The sequence below is a fragment of the Megalobrama amblycephala genome, linkage group LG7 (assembly GCF_018812025.1).
Source record: "Megalobrama amblycephala isolate DHTTF-2021 linkage group LG7, ASM1881202v1, whole genome shotgun sequence".
NCBI classification, from domain to species: Eukaryota; Metazoa; Chordata; class Actinopteri; order Cypriniformes; family Xenocyprididae; genus Megalobrama; species Megalobrama amblycephala.
The window spans coordinates 22,520,528-22,536,235 of NC_063050.1; the positions used below are offsets into that span (position 1 = coordinate 22,520,528).

General features: G+C 36.2%; 1 protein-coding gene across 2 annotated transcripts in view; it reads left to right on the top strand.

Moving 5' to 3' along the window:
• The first annotated feature begins 8,794 nt into the window (after positions 1-8,794).
• The window catches only part of LOC125272053 (catenin alpha-2-like), a 453,892-nt gene continuing 446,978 nt past the window's right edge, over positions 8,795-15,708 (top strand). The window contains exon 1 of one of the 2 annotated variants that reach the window (XM_048196616.1): positions 8,795-9,062. The gene's annotated coding sequence lies outside the window, so the exon portion shown is untranslated. The remainder of the gene's footprint in view (positions 9,063-15,708) is intronic. The other variant, XM_048196614.1, reaches the window with a different exon arrangement.

The window sequence follows — 15,708 nt, forward strand, 5'->3', positions numbered from 1 at the left end:
GTTCTGCTAGCAACTCAAGGTAATTGATATGCCACTGCAGTCGAGGTCCTATCCAGGAGTTCGAGGCAGCATGCCCATTGCACATGGCACCCCAGCCAGTGGTGGAGGCATCTGTTAAGACAACAACATGCCTGGACACTAGTTCTAGTTGGGTCACACTTTAGTTTGGGTATCAGCGATCTGAAGTGGAGCAGGGCAAGCTGTTCTGCTAGCAACTCGAGGCAATTGATATGCCACTGCAGTCGAGGTCCTATCCAGGAGCTCAAGGCAGCATGCCCACTGCACCCCAGCTGGCGGTGGAGCATCTGTTAAGACAACAACATGCCTGGACACTTGTTCTAGTTGGGTCACACTTTATTTTAGGGAACACATTCACTAATAACTATGTTTTTTTTTCTTTAATAAACTCCTAATTTACTGCTTATTAATAGTAAGGTAGTTGTTGTAGTGGTTACATTTAGGTATTGGTATAGGATTAAGGGATGTAGAATATGGTCATGAATATGCATTAAATATGCATGAAATTGATTTTTTTATTATTTTATAATGTTTCCTGAGGTGCACTTATAATGTTAATATGAATTTGACATCAAATAATTGTAGTAAATGGTTATTTTCTACCCTGATTTTAGCCCTCTGATTTGAAAGATCTGTTCGAAGGGGCGTGTCAATCTTGCTATTATCACAATCTTATCCTAAACAACTAGGCCTACTTTCTCGCTGCTCATCGACTGAACATCAGTGGGCGGGGACAACGATGCGATGATGAAAAAGTAGCCATTGTTGTCTTGCCCCAGAGGCAGTTGTATGCAAATGACTGTGCCTCTGTGAAACTGGGAATCAATAAGAATCAGAATCTATTAAGCAGAATCAGAACTAAAATTCAAACGATACCCAACCCTACTTTTAAATAATAAATAAACTTTCTAAACAAAGTTTGATTTCAATTAATTAGACATGCTATTTTGAATACTAAAATTAAATTCAATGATTAAAACGGAATCTAGAAACCCAGGGGGGGAAAAATGAAAAAACTTGTGTAATCTTGTGAAAAACTGCTCTTTTCCAGGAAACCCTTCACACATCAATCAGATGTGCTACAGCTTGTGCCACATTCAGTAAAATCCTAGTGAGAAAATGCATTAGTCCCCATCTTTCGCTTGGGAAAGAGCTTAGGAAGAATATTCACCAAACATCACAGAGAAGATGTTTCTAGTGCGCTTTTTTCTGTGTCACAGGAACAGGGCAAAAAGTCTGGCTGGGTCCAAATGTGTGATCATGAGCCCTGCAGTCACACAGTCTCTATACTAGCCTGTACACCTCTGTATGGTCATAGCTCATTGTGACTCTCCTCTAAATGATTCATTCTTCTCATGTTATTAAATCATGAATCCTGTTTAATTCATGACCCAGGTGCCAGGAGCCCATGACCAGTATTCTGCAGTGGGCTAAGCGGAATGTTCTTGCACTGCACTGAAAATGTTCTGTCATGTAATAGTTCTCTCCCTATCTCTCTTTCTCTCTCCACCCAGCCCAATCACATTGCCGGGGGGAGGGGTGTCCCCTGGTAAAAATCTCATTCTGGGGGGTAAAAATCAAGTTCCATGGTGGGGTCCCCCAGTAAAAAACATGTTCCAGGGTGGCGGCGGGTTTCTTTCTTTCTTTCTGTTTGGTGAACTATTGGTTTCATGTAAGCATCACAACATCAAGTCTTTGGCTTCAGGCAGTCTCCATTTGTGTGAAAATGTTGATCCTGGAATAGCTTTGAAGCTGAAGTGGCTTCTATAGCTGCATGAGATAGGTAAGGTCATTAGCACTTTGATGAGCACACTATGGGCCTGAGAGCTCTGCTCATGGATGTGGAAGTAATGAACTAGTGTTGGCAATGATGAATGACTGTATGGTGGTGTGCACTCTTATGAGTTGATAGTCACAGCGAATGAGCACTTGGGCAGGTGTGATTGAAGTGGAACAATTAGCATGTCATTGCACAGACACACTTCATTGGTTGAGTACATGCTAGTCCACTCAAACGCTATGATGTTTACTCTTAGGTGATCAAAATGGTTTTGTGTTATCACCGTTAACACCGTAAATTTCATACTCTGGGTTGACTGAACTTACTCCAGACCGCGGTTTTGGAACCTGTAATTTCCAAAGTTTTCAAATTTTCCCTCTGGCCACCTAACAAATGAAGCCGCAAAGTGGTAACATTTTCAATTTATGTTTATGTTTTTAAGAAAGTCCTCTGACTTTTAACACTTGTTTAGGTAAATTTTTGAGTAAATTAAAATACAATACTCACATTTTAATGTGTATTCCTCGGCTACCAGAGACATATCACCCACCATTTTCTGTCATCACCGGTGCACAATGAATCTTGGGATAGGCCAGGCCGTAAAGGATCCACTGATATTTCTTAATAATAATATGACGATGACAATTTTCCTTGCCTATATCTGTACCGATATGAAATGTACTGCAGAAAGACTGAATCATCATTATACCATTCCGAATTGACCAATTTATGTACCGGTAGGCTATTTTTGACTTACTATATAGAAACATAGTGGTGCCAATTTAAAGAGGCACCATTTAGGCAATGGTCTCTTGCTACAGATTCTCACTGAGAGCTAAGCCCCCTTGAAGATCAAATCCTAGAACCGCCCCTGATCCACTCGTTCTATCCTTCGTGGCCCAGGGAAAGGACGCATTTGTAAGCCGCATTTGAAGGAGCCTTTGAATTGGGACAGCCTTTGTCATGCCACTCTGATGCAATTGGCCTTCATGTGTGGCCTACAAAGGATGCAACCTCCGAATTGGGTTATTACAAAAAACATAGGCTCATTTAAGATGTCTGGTAATGTTAAGTGACATTAGAAAGCTGTTCCTCATTGAAAGCTTCATCAGTGATTCGATTAAGCTGGGTACTGAGTGATTAAACTGATTGAACTTTTCTTTATGTTTCATATGGGACACATAATGATGGCAGCTGATTGACCATTACGCCGGTCAAGTCTAGGTCAGAGCACCAACTGCCAATGTAATTCTTCAGCAAGTGGAATCTTAGTATGTTGCTGTGTGCTCATTTTTCTCTCAATTTTTGGGGGGTGCAAATATTCTTTTGTTTGATTTCATACAGGCATGTAAAATACTCAAGGGGTTTGTCACAGCAGGCAGCATCTTCTCTGACACAACAACAATTTTCCCTCTTTTTGTATCCACAGGTGTGTGCTGCAAAAGAAGCAAATCCACACATTGCCGAAAGCCGGAATTGCCGCCAACACACCTAATATTGCATCACTAGATGCACTATTACAGCTGCCCCACCAGTCCTGTGCTTCCTGCAAAATCAAATTTAATTAATTCATCTATTATGGATTCCACCAAACAACTAAAGGTAATGGGTTTTACCTACTGTATTGGCAAAGCTCCTTGTTTTAGTTTCATCAGTACTATGGATTTTATTACCTTTGTTTTAAACCTATTATCCCCCTTCTTGACTTGCTATTTGAAGACTGATAAAGACTCAGTGGAAGCTAGTTAGAGCAGGGTGATGATGCAACAATCCCATAGTATGGCTCCACTGTTTTGGTGTCAAACTGGGCCACATGGTGACTTTAAACTTGTGTACTCAACAGATGGGCAGGGTATTGGGACCCCCAGTGCATGGTCATGTCTGAATATTGCCTGTATTACAGAAAACAAGTTACATAGTAGTGAATCGTGTTGTTTGACTAGAATCATGCAATAGAGCTGAAATGGTAACACTTAAAGGTTCAATAGTTAATGCAAACATGGTAACATGAACTAATAATGAACAATAATTTAAGAGCATTTCTTAATTGTGTCTAATCTTCTAAAATTTCTACTATACATACTGTTCAAAAGTTTTTGAAAAAGGCACACCATTAATTTGCTGAAAAATACTGTAAAAACAGGAATATTGTGAAATATTATTTCATTTTAAAATAACTATTTTCTAATTTAATATATTTTAAAATGTAATTTATTCCTGTGATGGCAAAGCTGAATTTTCAGAAGCTGTTACTCCAGTCTTCCGTGTCACATGATACAAATTATTCTAATTTGCTGATGTTTGTGTATATATATATATATATATATATATATATATATATATATATATATATATATATATATATATATATTATTAATATTAATGTTGAAAACATAAAAAAAAATTTTTTAAAAATTGTGATAACCTTTTCTTTATTAAAAGAAAGACATTTTTTGAGTGGAAAACTTTTGTAACATTATATGGGAATGTTTACAAAACAACAATGTACTAAAAATGGCAATGTACTGAAAAGTTTTTCCTTTGCTTTTTCGCACACAGATGACAAGGTTATCAAAATTATCCTCATTCACCCGGATCCGCGAAAACCACTAAAAATGTTGTGTTCATGCATGCCAGGCCAGTAGTTGGCGTTGTCACTTTGAAAAAAAGCACTACACGCCTACTTGACATGGGGACTATAATGGTATCGTTTTCAGAAACTAGCACTTCGAAACCCATTTTAAAAAAACTTGTTTTCAGACCCCCAGAGTGTTGTGTAAATGAAAGGCAAAAACACACAGGTTTTCCCATTTTAGTTGTAAACAGTGTTGTGTAAACAACCCCTAAATAACTTTACTGACACTTTGGATCAAATTAATGTGTCGTTGCAGAATAAAAGTAAATTAAAGTTAATTTAAAAATCTTACTGACCTTAAACTTTTGAACAGTATAGTGTATGCAAATAAATTTTTAACATTTCAAGTTGTTTAAATCAACATATATCTAATGAATTGTGAACAAACAAAAATTAAAAATGAACAATGGTACACTTATAAATTAACCTAGATTAATAAATGCTGTAAAAACATGTTGCTGTTCGTTTCCCCCAGAATGCATGTAATGCAAGAAATTTATATTTTTAGTAGAGAGTTCAAACAAATTACTAACTTATGAGTTATCTTTACACCATGGGTGACTTATAAGCAAATGTACATACTGAACAAACAAACACAATCAGGTTTGGCTCAGATCGTTGTCTTCTCAATAGCTGATTTGTTCCAGATGAAGAGAGTGGAAAGCAGCAGATGGTGAGGTCTGAGAGGGGTTGGGCAAGACTAAGACTCTCCCTCAGACAGCTATAATCCCCCCAAAAGCCCTGGATGCTGCCGTCTAACATCCAAATTCTCAAACAGTCTGAGCTGGGCTGCTGTCATACAGACAGCGGTGTGTGACCACATATTTTACTGTTGTACAACAGAAGGCAAAGGGTAATTGTGCAGGAGTTATTTATTACTGAACCTGTGCTGACCTCCATTGGTTAATTTTTACTGTTTTCAGCAACCATGTTTACATTTATTGCGTCCCAAAGGGTGCATTAAAATCACTCAGAACTGACTTCAAATTTTTGGATGGAACTCAAGTTTAATCCTGTTTCCAATGCAAAGCACAACCTTAGCTATTTGTAATTGCCTACTTACTCTGGGCTGTGCGATTTGTCTTCGAATTCAGCGGTCGTATAGTGCTCAAGTGGAACCCTCTGTAGTATTGAGGAGAATGTGTCTGTAAAGATAATCTGAAATGTGATGCAACTGAAGCAGAGCATTGCTCATGACCTTGAGATTTTATGGTGAAGTAGTTACTTAGTCATTTAGAAGGAATTTACTGTACATTAATTCATAAGCAAAACAGGATAGCTGAAAGGCGACTGTTGATTTGCATCAGTCAAGCTGCTGTGAATAGAGGTTATGTCATGTGAGCAGAACTCCATGTGACATGCTGCTAGTTGCTACTTAAATAATGTGAACACGACAGAATCCATTTTTAATCTGAATTGTTTAGGTCAGATGCTCTTTGAAAGCTGAACATGGTTTGAACATCATTTGATTTTAGGGATTTCAGTACATGGAAATGACATACAGTGAGTCTCAAACACCATTGTTTCCTCCTTCTTATATAAATCTCATTCGTTTAAAAGACCTCTGGAAAACAGGCGAATCTCAACATAACACGGTGTACACCCCCAATATTTGCATATGCCAGCCCATGTTCAAGCCATTAGACAAGGGCAAAACATCTGGATGTGCACAGCTGAATCATCAGACTAGGTAAGCAAGCAAGGACAATAGTGAAAAATGGCAGATGAAGCGATAATAACTGACATGATCCATGATTACATGATTTTTTTAGTGATATTTGTAAATTATCTTTCTAAATGTTTCGTTAGCATGTTGTTAATGTACTGTTAAATGTGGTTAAAGTTAAAATAAATACTATACTCACTGGAATCGATGTATGCATGATGAACACTTTGTAAAGATCCATTTTGAGGGTTATATTAGCTGTGTGAACTTTGTGTTTACTGTTTAAAGCAGTTGAGAGCTCGCGGGGGCGGGGATCGGGAGATTTAAAGGGGCCGCACGCTTAATCGGTGCATATGTAATAATGGCTCAAAATAGGCAGTTAAAAAAAAAAAAAAAAAAATCTATGGGGTATTTTGAGCTGAAACTTCACAGACACGTTCAGGGGACACCTTAGACTTATATTACATCTTTTGAAAAGGGTTTCTAGGGCACCTTTAAGGATTAGTTCGACCAAAAATAAAAATTTGGTCATCATTTACTGATTTGGTCATCATTTACATTGTTCACTCACAAAGATTCTCAGGTGGGAATGCAAAATTTTTGCTAGAGTATTCAAAAGCAGTGATATATATTTTTCCTCCCATCCCATTTTTTTTTTTTCCGTCACCATATCTCTTTAGGCCTTTGTGGAACCAAATCTATTCTGGGTTTATATCTCACAATTCTGACTCTTTTTAAATATTTTTTATCATAAGCTCGCAATTTTGAGGGGGAAAATGTCAGAATTGCAAGGTTATCTCGCAATTCTGACTTATACAGTCTATTCTCAGAGTTATTGTCCTGCAATTCTGACGTTTTTTTCCCCAGATTGCAAGTTATTATCAAGTTATTATTATTATTATTTTCCTGCAAAGATGCTTTTCCTCAGAATTGTATGATATGAACTCACAATTGCGAGTTATAAAGTCAGAATTGCGAGAAACTGTATAAACAAACAATTCTATGAAAAAACTGAGATAAAAAAAGTCTTATTTACTTTTTTATCTATTATATTTTTTTTTTATCTTTTATGCCGTGGCAAAAACAAGCTTCCATACAAATCAGTCTGAATCATGAACAAATCATTTAGATGAGTTTTTCAGCAGATAACATATTAATTGAAAAGATCTGACTTAATACAACAATTCATTATTGATGAATTCATTAACTGATTTTCCAGTGTTGCCAAAGCATAGTCCAAAAGTGCATGCAGTAGATCATGATTTTTAGAATGGATTTAACCTTCCAAATTTCCAAGTCTTTGCCAAGAGACAGAAGGTCTTTCTGCTACTCCGGTACACTCGCTTTCTACAGCTATGAATATGTAAACCTCTCACTTATTCCACACATTTATTATGCATACTGCCAATCTCTCACAGAGGTGGAAGTATGCGTATCAGCAAAAAAAAAAAGAAAAAAAAAAAAAGGCTATTGTTACACTAGCAAGGCTGTATGAAGGCTTCAAACCATTCACTGTAAGAAGAAAAAAAAAACCTTCCTATCTGTCCAGTGAAATCACATTTAAAAATGTGTGGACTAATTGATAATTAGATTGCAATACTGCTTTTATACTTTACAAAGCTGATTGTCGAGAAATGGTCAGGATATGTGTGCCATTGTTATGAATATATATGTCCCTGTGGTCCTGACAGCCTTCTGATGTATAACTGGCACAGCAAGACACAGCATGGCAAACATACGCCTGAAAGAACAATAATGTCCACAACCCTGGGTTCACTGGGGATAGAGAGTGGCCTATATTCAAACAATTTATAGGTATAGTAGTTCTCCCAGAAGGGAAAATTATGTAATTTACTCACTCCAATGTTGCTGTAACATGTATGGTTTTATATATATATTGGCAAACAAAAGAATTTTCACTCAGCTCTTTTCTGTGCAACAGCAGTTAGAGCCATAAAACAACCTAGAGTGACACATCAATTTTTATTTATTTTTTTAATTTATTTTTAATTTTTTTTAAATCTGAACATGGCCGTTCAGAGGAAGATTATAGTAGTTAAAGACTTTTCTTTGATTTTGAGTTCAGCTTTCGCAAAAAAGCTGGGCAATCAGCTAGTTAAGAAAAGTGTTTCGGTTAGCCTACGAGTTCCAAAATCTACTAGCGCACATTTTGTGTTTTTTATGTATTTTGGTGACTATTTTGTAAAATGGTAGATCACTTGATCACAATTAGCCTATTTAAATATTGACAGTTGATTAATTTATTGAATATTGACAAATTGCCTAGCTCTAAATGGTAGGTCATTATTGGCCATTTAAAAACAAAATAAAACAACAAAAAAAAAAAACCCTACTAATTATGAGTGAACAACATTTTTGTTCTTTTTTGGTACTTTTATTTATACTGTACGTAATAAAAAATCGATCGATATTATTCAATATTGACGTTAGTCAAATGTGCTTTCCATAAACACAGTAGGCCTGTTTACTAAGAAGCGGTTAAAACACCATTCAAAACAGTGTTAAACTCCCAGTAAGCATACATCACTGAGTACGCGCTCCATCCTCCAGCCGAGCATCACTATTTAACAAAGATGCGCAGCACCATCTTCGCCCCGCCTATCCCAGGCTGCGCTCTTTCTCGCCGCATGCGCATTAGAGAGCCTCCGCGCGGCTCACTATTTAGCAAGGAGGGAGCGCGCATACTCAGCACCTGTCGTGTTTGTGGCTGGGGATTCGGTGGGAGGGGTCATTATTTGGCAGGGAGCGGCAGAGAGACGAGCATTTCCTAGATACCCACAGCAACGCGTGGATTCATTCTGCTTCCATCACTTCAGAGGCGAGCCGGCGGATTTTTTCAACTTACTGGCCAGGTTTGGAAAGCCGTCCATTTGGAAATAAATCAAACCATCGTATTTCTTCGGAAGTGTTTTGTTCCTGCACCGGGGCTGTCATCACTGAAGGTAAGATCAATGGAAGCCACTTTGGAGCAAGAACCCGTTATTAGATGTGTCAGAAAGGCGAGGCTTGTGCGTTTTAGCCTTATTGCGCTGATTATTAGAAGTCAAATATGGGGGGGAAAATATCAGATGTCAGATGAAAGACACATAGGTAAATTCCCTGAAGCTATTGTCTAATGCATCCCTCAGCTGTATAAATACAGTTATTCCAGCACCGAGGTGATGGCCAGTGCCTCCCATCTGCAGCCTGCTAGCATACCGGCTAACCAGCCCATATTATGTTAAATAATGGCTTGATTTTAACAGAATAATTGCAGAATATTGTCCGCGTGATGACGGGCGTTGTTTTGCATACGCATGGTGTATTGTAGTAATATAAAACCATTGGTTCGTCTAACCGCGGTCTGTAGACACCTCTCCTCCTTGCCGGAGCGCCTCCCGTCTTTAATGTCCCGTTATTCTTTGTCTGCAATTACTATTGTGCTCTATTTTACATTTAAATGATAGGCTGAAGAGGCTTTTAGGATCTGAATATTTATAACATTCAAATAGTAAAGTTTTGTAAAATGATACAACTTTGGGCTTCATGACATTGAGATATTTTGCCGGTTCTTGCTGGATGAAGCCCAGTGTTGGAAAATTAACTTTCCATTTAGCTGTTATAGAATGATATTTGCGTCCTGGAATCGATTTTCAGGGGATTTTCTTTTTACCTTTTCTGAGGACTTTTTTTTTTTTTTTTTTTTCAAAACAAAAACAAAAACAAACAAACAAAAAAAAAACACAGTACACTGTGTCATCATTTCTGGAATGGGTATTCTAAGGTGTTTCAGACCCCGCTTATTTAGCTTTGGTCCCCCGTAGGTCGTCAAATAAAAGGTAGAGGTTTTTATTTCTTTCTATAAAGCGTAAATTTAGGTTTCAAAATGATATTAATTTTATTAGTAATTAGAAAAGTATTCAAAACGCATATTTTTACTTGTTTCCAAATAGACACAAACGGACACTAAACGTATTTACGTTTAGCTAACTGTGCTAGCGGCATAAATGACAGTCGATAGAAAGGCTGGTGAGTTACCTTTACATTTAAATTGAACCTACAGATGTTTAAATGCGATTTTAAAAAACGGCATTTCTTTAAAATAGTCAACTCACTGAAAGTCGTTGAATAATTCACACGCTGTTATCGCAATTCACTGACCTGAATCAGTTAGGCCAACATAAAAACATGACTGTATTTAATTAAATTTAACAAATGTAACACTTTTTTTTTTTTTTTTTTTTAAAAGAGGAATTTGCATGTTAAGTGTATGCAACATTTTATCATGTTTTGGAGGCATTATTGCTTTGAGTCCTGCTTAATTTCCGACCCTAACCTAAACTGTTTAGTAAATGATTATTGCTATCATGATACAATATTTAAGTTATATGCAGTGAAAAAAGTAGTTGTAAATTTGAAGACTGTATGCCAGGGTATATATAGTGATTTCGTATTTGCAGTGGGGCTGTGCGATATTGAAGAAAAATGCGATATGCGATACCTTGTTAAATAATGCGATATTCGATATGCGATACAATATTGCTTTAAGTGTGTAAAATCAATTTAAATTATATTTTTAAAAAAAAATTAAAAACTGAAAATTATATAACCAATATATATGTTTCACATTCTTTCTTGGAAAAGAAATCATCATTCCAACTTCTGAAAGTGACCAGAAGTGTTTTAGCATTACTTAAAAAGACAAACATCAGTGCAAACTAACAAAAAATGTATGCCGATATTTAAATACCAAAAACCCTTTGCTCAATAATATATAGTTATATCAAACTAAATCTTAACATCAAGAACATCCAATTAAACAAAAACACCTGAAACTAGGGGTGGACGATTAGTTAATTTTTGTTATTTTAATTTATCTTTGTTTATCTTCCTTGCTAAAATCTTAACTCGTTTGCTTTGGTTTGCAATGAATAATCATACATGCTTTAAAGATCTGCCATTAACCCATGTATCCCATTTATATTCCACTAAGTGATTTTACTCTTAAGATAAGCTCAATAAAACAAACTGCAAGTACACTTAAAGTGGAGTTAAACTGATTAGCATGATTTGTGTGTTGAAGTTGCATAATACTAATCTTAAACAAAGGTACATGATTGCCTATATATAATAATATGTGTTTGTAAGAGTACTTGTAAGCATTAAATTCCCCTCACTCAGACAAGAAAACATTTTAAATTTCCTCACAGTCAGTGCCGCATTGTAACACCCTATCTATATTGTTGGCGACACCACAAACTTGAATGTTCCTATTCTAATCAATGAAGCTGACTACTGTTTAGACAGCTTCCTTGATCATAATGGCAGTTTTTATTCGCTCACTTGCAGCGTAGATGTAAGTTTCCATGCGGTAACAGTAGCCGTAAGCAGAAACCAAATGGGTGTGAAAGGGCAACAGTGAGGCTGCATTTAGAAGTCAAGCATTTGATTGACAGGGAGGTGTGCAGCACTATTACAGTCTCCACAATCGTGTCAGGGGTTTTTCTCAGCACTGTAAGTCAACCTGTTAGTCAAAGAGGTCACATGCTTTCTGTTTTCATGTAATATGACACTGATATTTTAAATCATTTTACATGCAAAGTATTTATCATGTTTCATAGACAGCAGTTTCAGCAGCAATTTCCTGAATTCACACTAAAACAAATACATTTTAATTCTGCCCAAATGGCCTGGCATTGCACAGTAATAATGTTCTTTATTGTGAGTACCAGGAGAGCAGATTTGCCCTGTGTCAGCTCTTTGGGACTCCCTGTGTGCGTGATCTCAGTGAATCTGGTCGCTATGGTGTCTCCAGGCTGAGGTGAGGGGCTCTGTTTGCAAGACAAACACCCAGCTAGACGGCGAGGCTTTCCGATGTGAAGGCGTGCTCACTGCACTGAATGACAGGAAAAATCCTAGCGTTCATTGTTCAGACTATTGATTTTAATGTGTGCGAACATCTATACAGATCTTGTCTTCTTGTGAAACCACACTAGACGATTACTTGTATATCGGTCTGCATGTACATCTATCCATCCATCCATCCATCCATCCATCCATCCATCCATCCATTTATCTGCAGTATATAAATCAGTGGTCCTAAAAAGTATGGTTGTGCATTAGCTTTTGAACAAAGTAACAAACTAATTGTCTTTTTCAAGCATTTCACACAAAAGCATCAGAACTGTTTGAAGATGTTTCTTGAGCACAATATTAAAGCATATTAAAATGGTTTCTGAAGGATCATGTGACACTGAACGCTGGAGTAATAATGCTGAAAATTAAAATATATTACAGTTAAAACAGTTCTTTTAAAGTGCATTTTTGATCAAATTCAGCCTTGGTGAGGGAATTCTTTCATAAACATTAAAATGCTTACCAACACCAAACATTTGAACAGAAGTCTAAGTGTCAAAATACCCTTTGGGGGTCCTGACAGTATATATCCTCCACACATTTTCAGGAGAAAAAAACCTTTCCAGACCTGTTTTTTGTTCATTTTAAACAGATTTGAAAAAGTAAACATTTGTTTAGATTTAATCATCAGCATTTCTTTGCCGTTTCAGAACAATTCATTAAGTTAATTGCTTTTCTGTTTGTGAATCTGCTTATAAATGTGCCCATAAAGTGGTTTTCAGAATGAGATAAGCCTTTAAATAAAGAGGTAAAATTGCCTTTGAAACTTTCATTGTCACAGTTAAAAGTTATGAGTGCTTTTCCAGTGATGCAGAAATAAAGACTGAAAGAAATAGCTGTGAAGTTCAAGATGTACAATGTTGAAATGAGGTTTATTTTTTTGTGATTTTTAATTAAGAGGAATTTATATTGTATTAGTTTATGCATTCACCACAGACAATATGCACATTTCATGAATACTCCCACTTTGCTGACATGCTGAACTCATGCTTTGTACTCTGGCAAATGTGACTAATGTTGAAAGACTTGAAATACCCATTTACATCAATGTTAATGTGCCCAAGTGCATTTTGTGATGCCTACTGGGATAAAGATGTCGCTTTTGTTCCTCATCAGGTTCCATGTAGAAGTTGTTCTTTGTACTGATCTTGATTAGTTTCTCATTAATTTATTAAAGAGGAAGAATTAAACTGATGTCAGGCGACAGTAACATTGTTCTCGATTTCCACTTTCAGACAATTAATTTTGAGCATTGTCATCCAGCATTGCATTTTTGCTCAACATCTTTAAATGCTATCATTTAGATATCAGTATTCTATGTGGTCCTATGTCCACTTTTTGATATTTGCAGAAGTTTTTGTTTGAAAAACTTTTTCTTTTCTTTTTTTTGGCTTTGTGACACAAATGTAGCCACCAACGCATGACATGAGCAGCTCTTGTTGTCAGTTGAGATTGGTCTTCCGAGAGCCATATTGTTGGAGAATTTGAGAAAAGCATGCGGATGGTGGATCAGTGCAAAAGGGCAGCATCTACCTGGAGATACAATTGCTTTTTAAAAGTCTGCATTGTAAGTAGTGATTAGCATTTTCTGAGAGGAAAACTGCGGTATACTGCCTGTATTTTTCTGAGAGATGCTGAGCAAAAAGCCACGTCTCTGATGTTCTCATTTGAAAACAGCGGAGCCTTTGAGTTTGGAGACGGTGCGAGCAACTGCCTGGAGCGCTCCAGAACTAACTGAACCAGTGATGCTGCAAGATATAACTAAAGCAACACAAACAAATCACCATTTATGAGATATTGCAAGCAGCACAAAGCATGTTAGAAGGTTTTTTTTTAAGTTTGACACTTTTATTTAGCTTTATCTTCTTTAGAATTCAGTTTATGAAAAGAAAAGTTATTCTCCAAACACTTTACCAAAAAAAAGCAGATGTTTTTTAATCTGACCAGTTTTGTTATAGCGTCTCCCTGAAGACTTTTAAAGGGCACTAGTAAACCTTTTAAATTTTCTTTCTGTATGTTTGGCTGTGATAAGTCAACAGAAGCTTTCTGAGACTGTATCAGTTCCTCCTCCTCTTTTTTCTTTCATCTATTCCTACTGCTTTCCCCAGTTCCCTTTTTCCTATCCAAACAAGAGAACAGCATCCCACTGTAGGGTATGGAGGAATCATTGAAGCAGTCATCTCCTTTCTTGCCTTGCAATCTCCCCCTCTTTCCCTTCTCCTTTCTCCCTTTCCATAACTTTTAATTTGTGTTGTGCGTTCCTCTTCTGCACTAATGTTAGATCTGTATGAAAATTATTATATATATATTATTATTTATTATATATATATATAATATATATAATATATTTATATATATATATATATATAAATTTAATAATATTTATTAATATTACACATTGTATGTAGACAGAAGAAAAGTTAAAAATTTGTCATCTGAAGTCCTCCATTTGGTGTCCAAATTAAGACTATCAAATCGTCATTCTCAAAGTCATTGTACATTTTTAAACTCCAAGAGAAATGATTCAAAAAGGCCCCAACTCCCTATCAATGATGGAAAACAAACAAAAATTGTGAGATAAAACCACTGCTTTATTGGCAAATGTTTCGTCACATATGACCTTTCTCAATGGCAAGTTTAAACTGACATTTACTGATATTTATATTATATTAAAGGATTAGTTCACCTAAAAATGACATTTCTGTCATTAATTTCTCACCCACATGTCATTCCAAACCCATGAGACCTTTGTTCATCTTCAGAACACAAATTAAGATATTTTTGATGAAATCCGAGAGTTTTTTTATCCCCCATAAAAAGCAACGAAATGACCACATTCAAGGTCCAGAAAAGTAGTAAAGACATCGTTAAAATAGTCAACGTGACTACAGTGGTTCAACCTTAATGTTATGAAGGGATGAGAATACTTTTTTGCGCTGGCTGGCTCCTGCATCAGCACAGCGTCGGCCAATACTGAGTCGACGTTCTGACGTAGAACCTGGAAGTGCTGAACGTAAACAGCGTAAGAGAATGACGGGAGAGAGAAGAAATTGTTGAATAAAAATGGTTATTTTTGTTTTGTTTTTGCACACAAAAAGTATTCTCATCCCTTCATAACATGTTTTTACTACTTTTATGGACCTTGAATGTGGAAATTATTGCTTTCTATGGGGATAAAAAACAAACAAACTCAGATTTAATCAAAAATATCTTAATTTGTGTTCCGAAGATGAACGAAGGTCTTACGGGTGTGAAACGACACGAGGGTGAGTAATAAATGACATAAATTAAAATTTTGGGTGAACTAACCCTTTAACTCAGTTTTTTTTTTTAGTTGAAGAGATAATATAACTGTGATCTTATTTTGCCATAAGGATTTTGCCTTAAAGATTCTTTACTGATGGTTTCATGAAGAACCTTTAACATCCATGGAACCTTTCCATTGCAACAAAGGTTCTTCATGGTGGAAAAAGGTTCTACAGATACTTAAAATGTTCTTCAAACTAAGAAAAAAAAATGTTCTTTAAAGAACTGGTTGCTGAAAGGTTCTTTGGGAAACTCAAAATGGTTCTTAAATTTACAAAAAATACTGATAAAACACCATGTTACAATAATTGTGATATTCCTTTAAACTGTTACTTAGAAATTTTTCAGTTTGTCCAAATCTCACTTTCTCTCAGTTTCTCTCTTTTT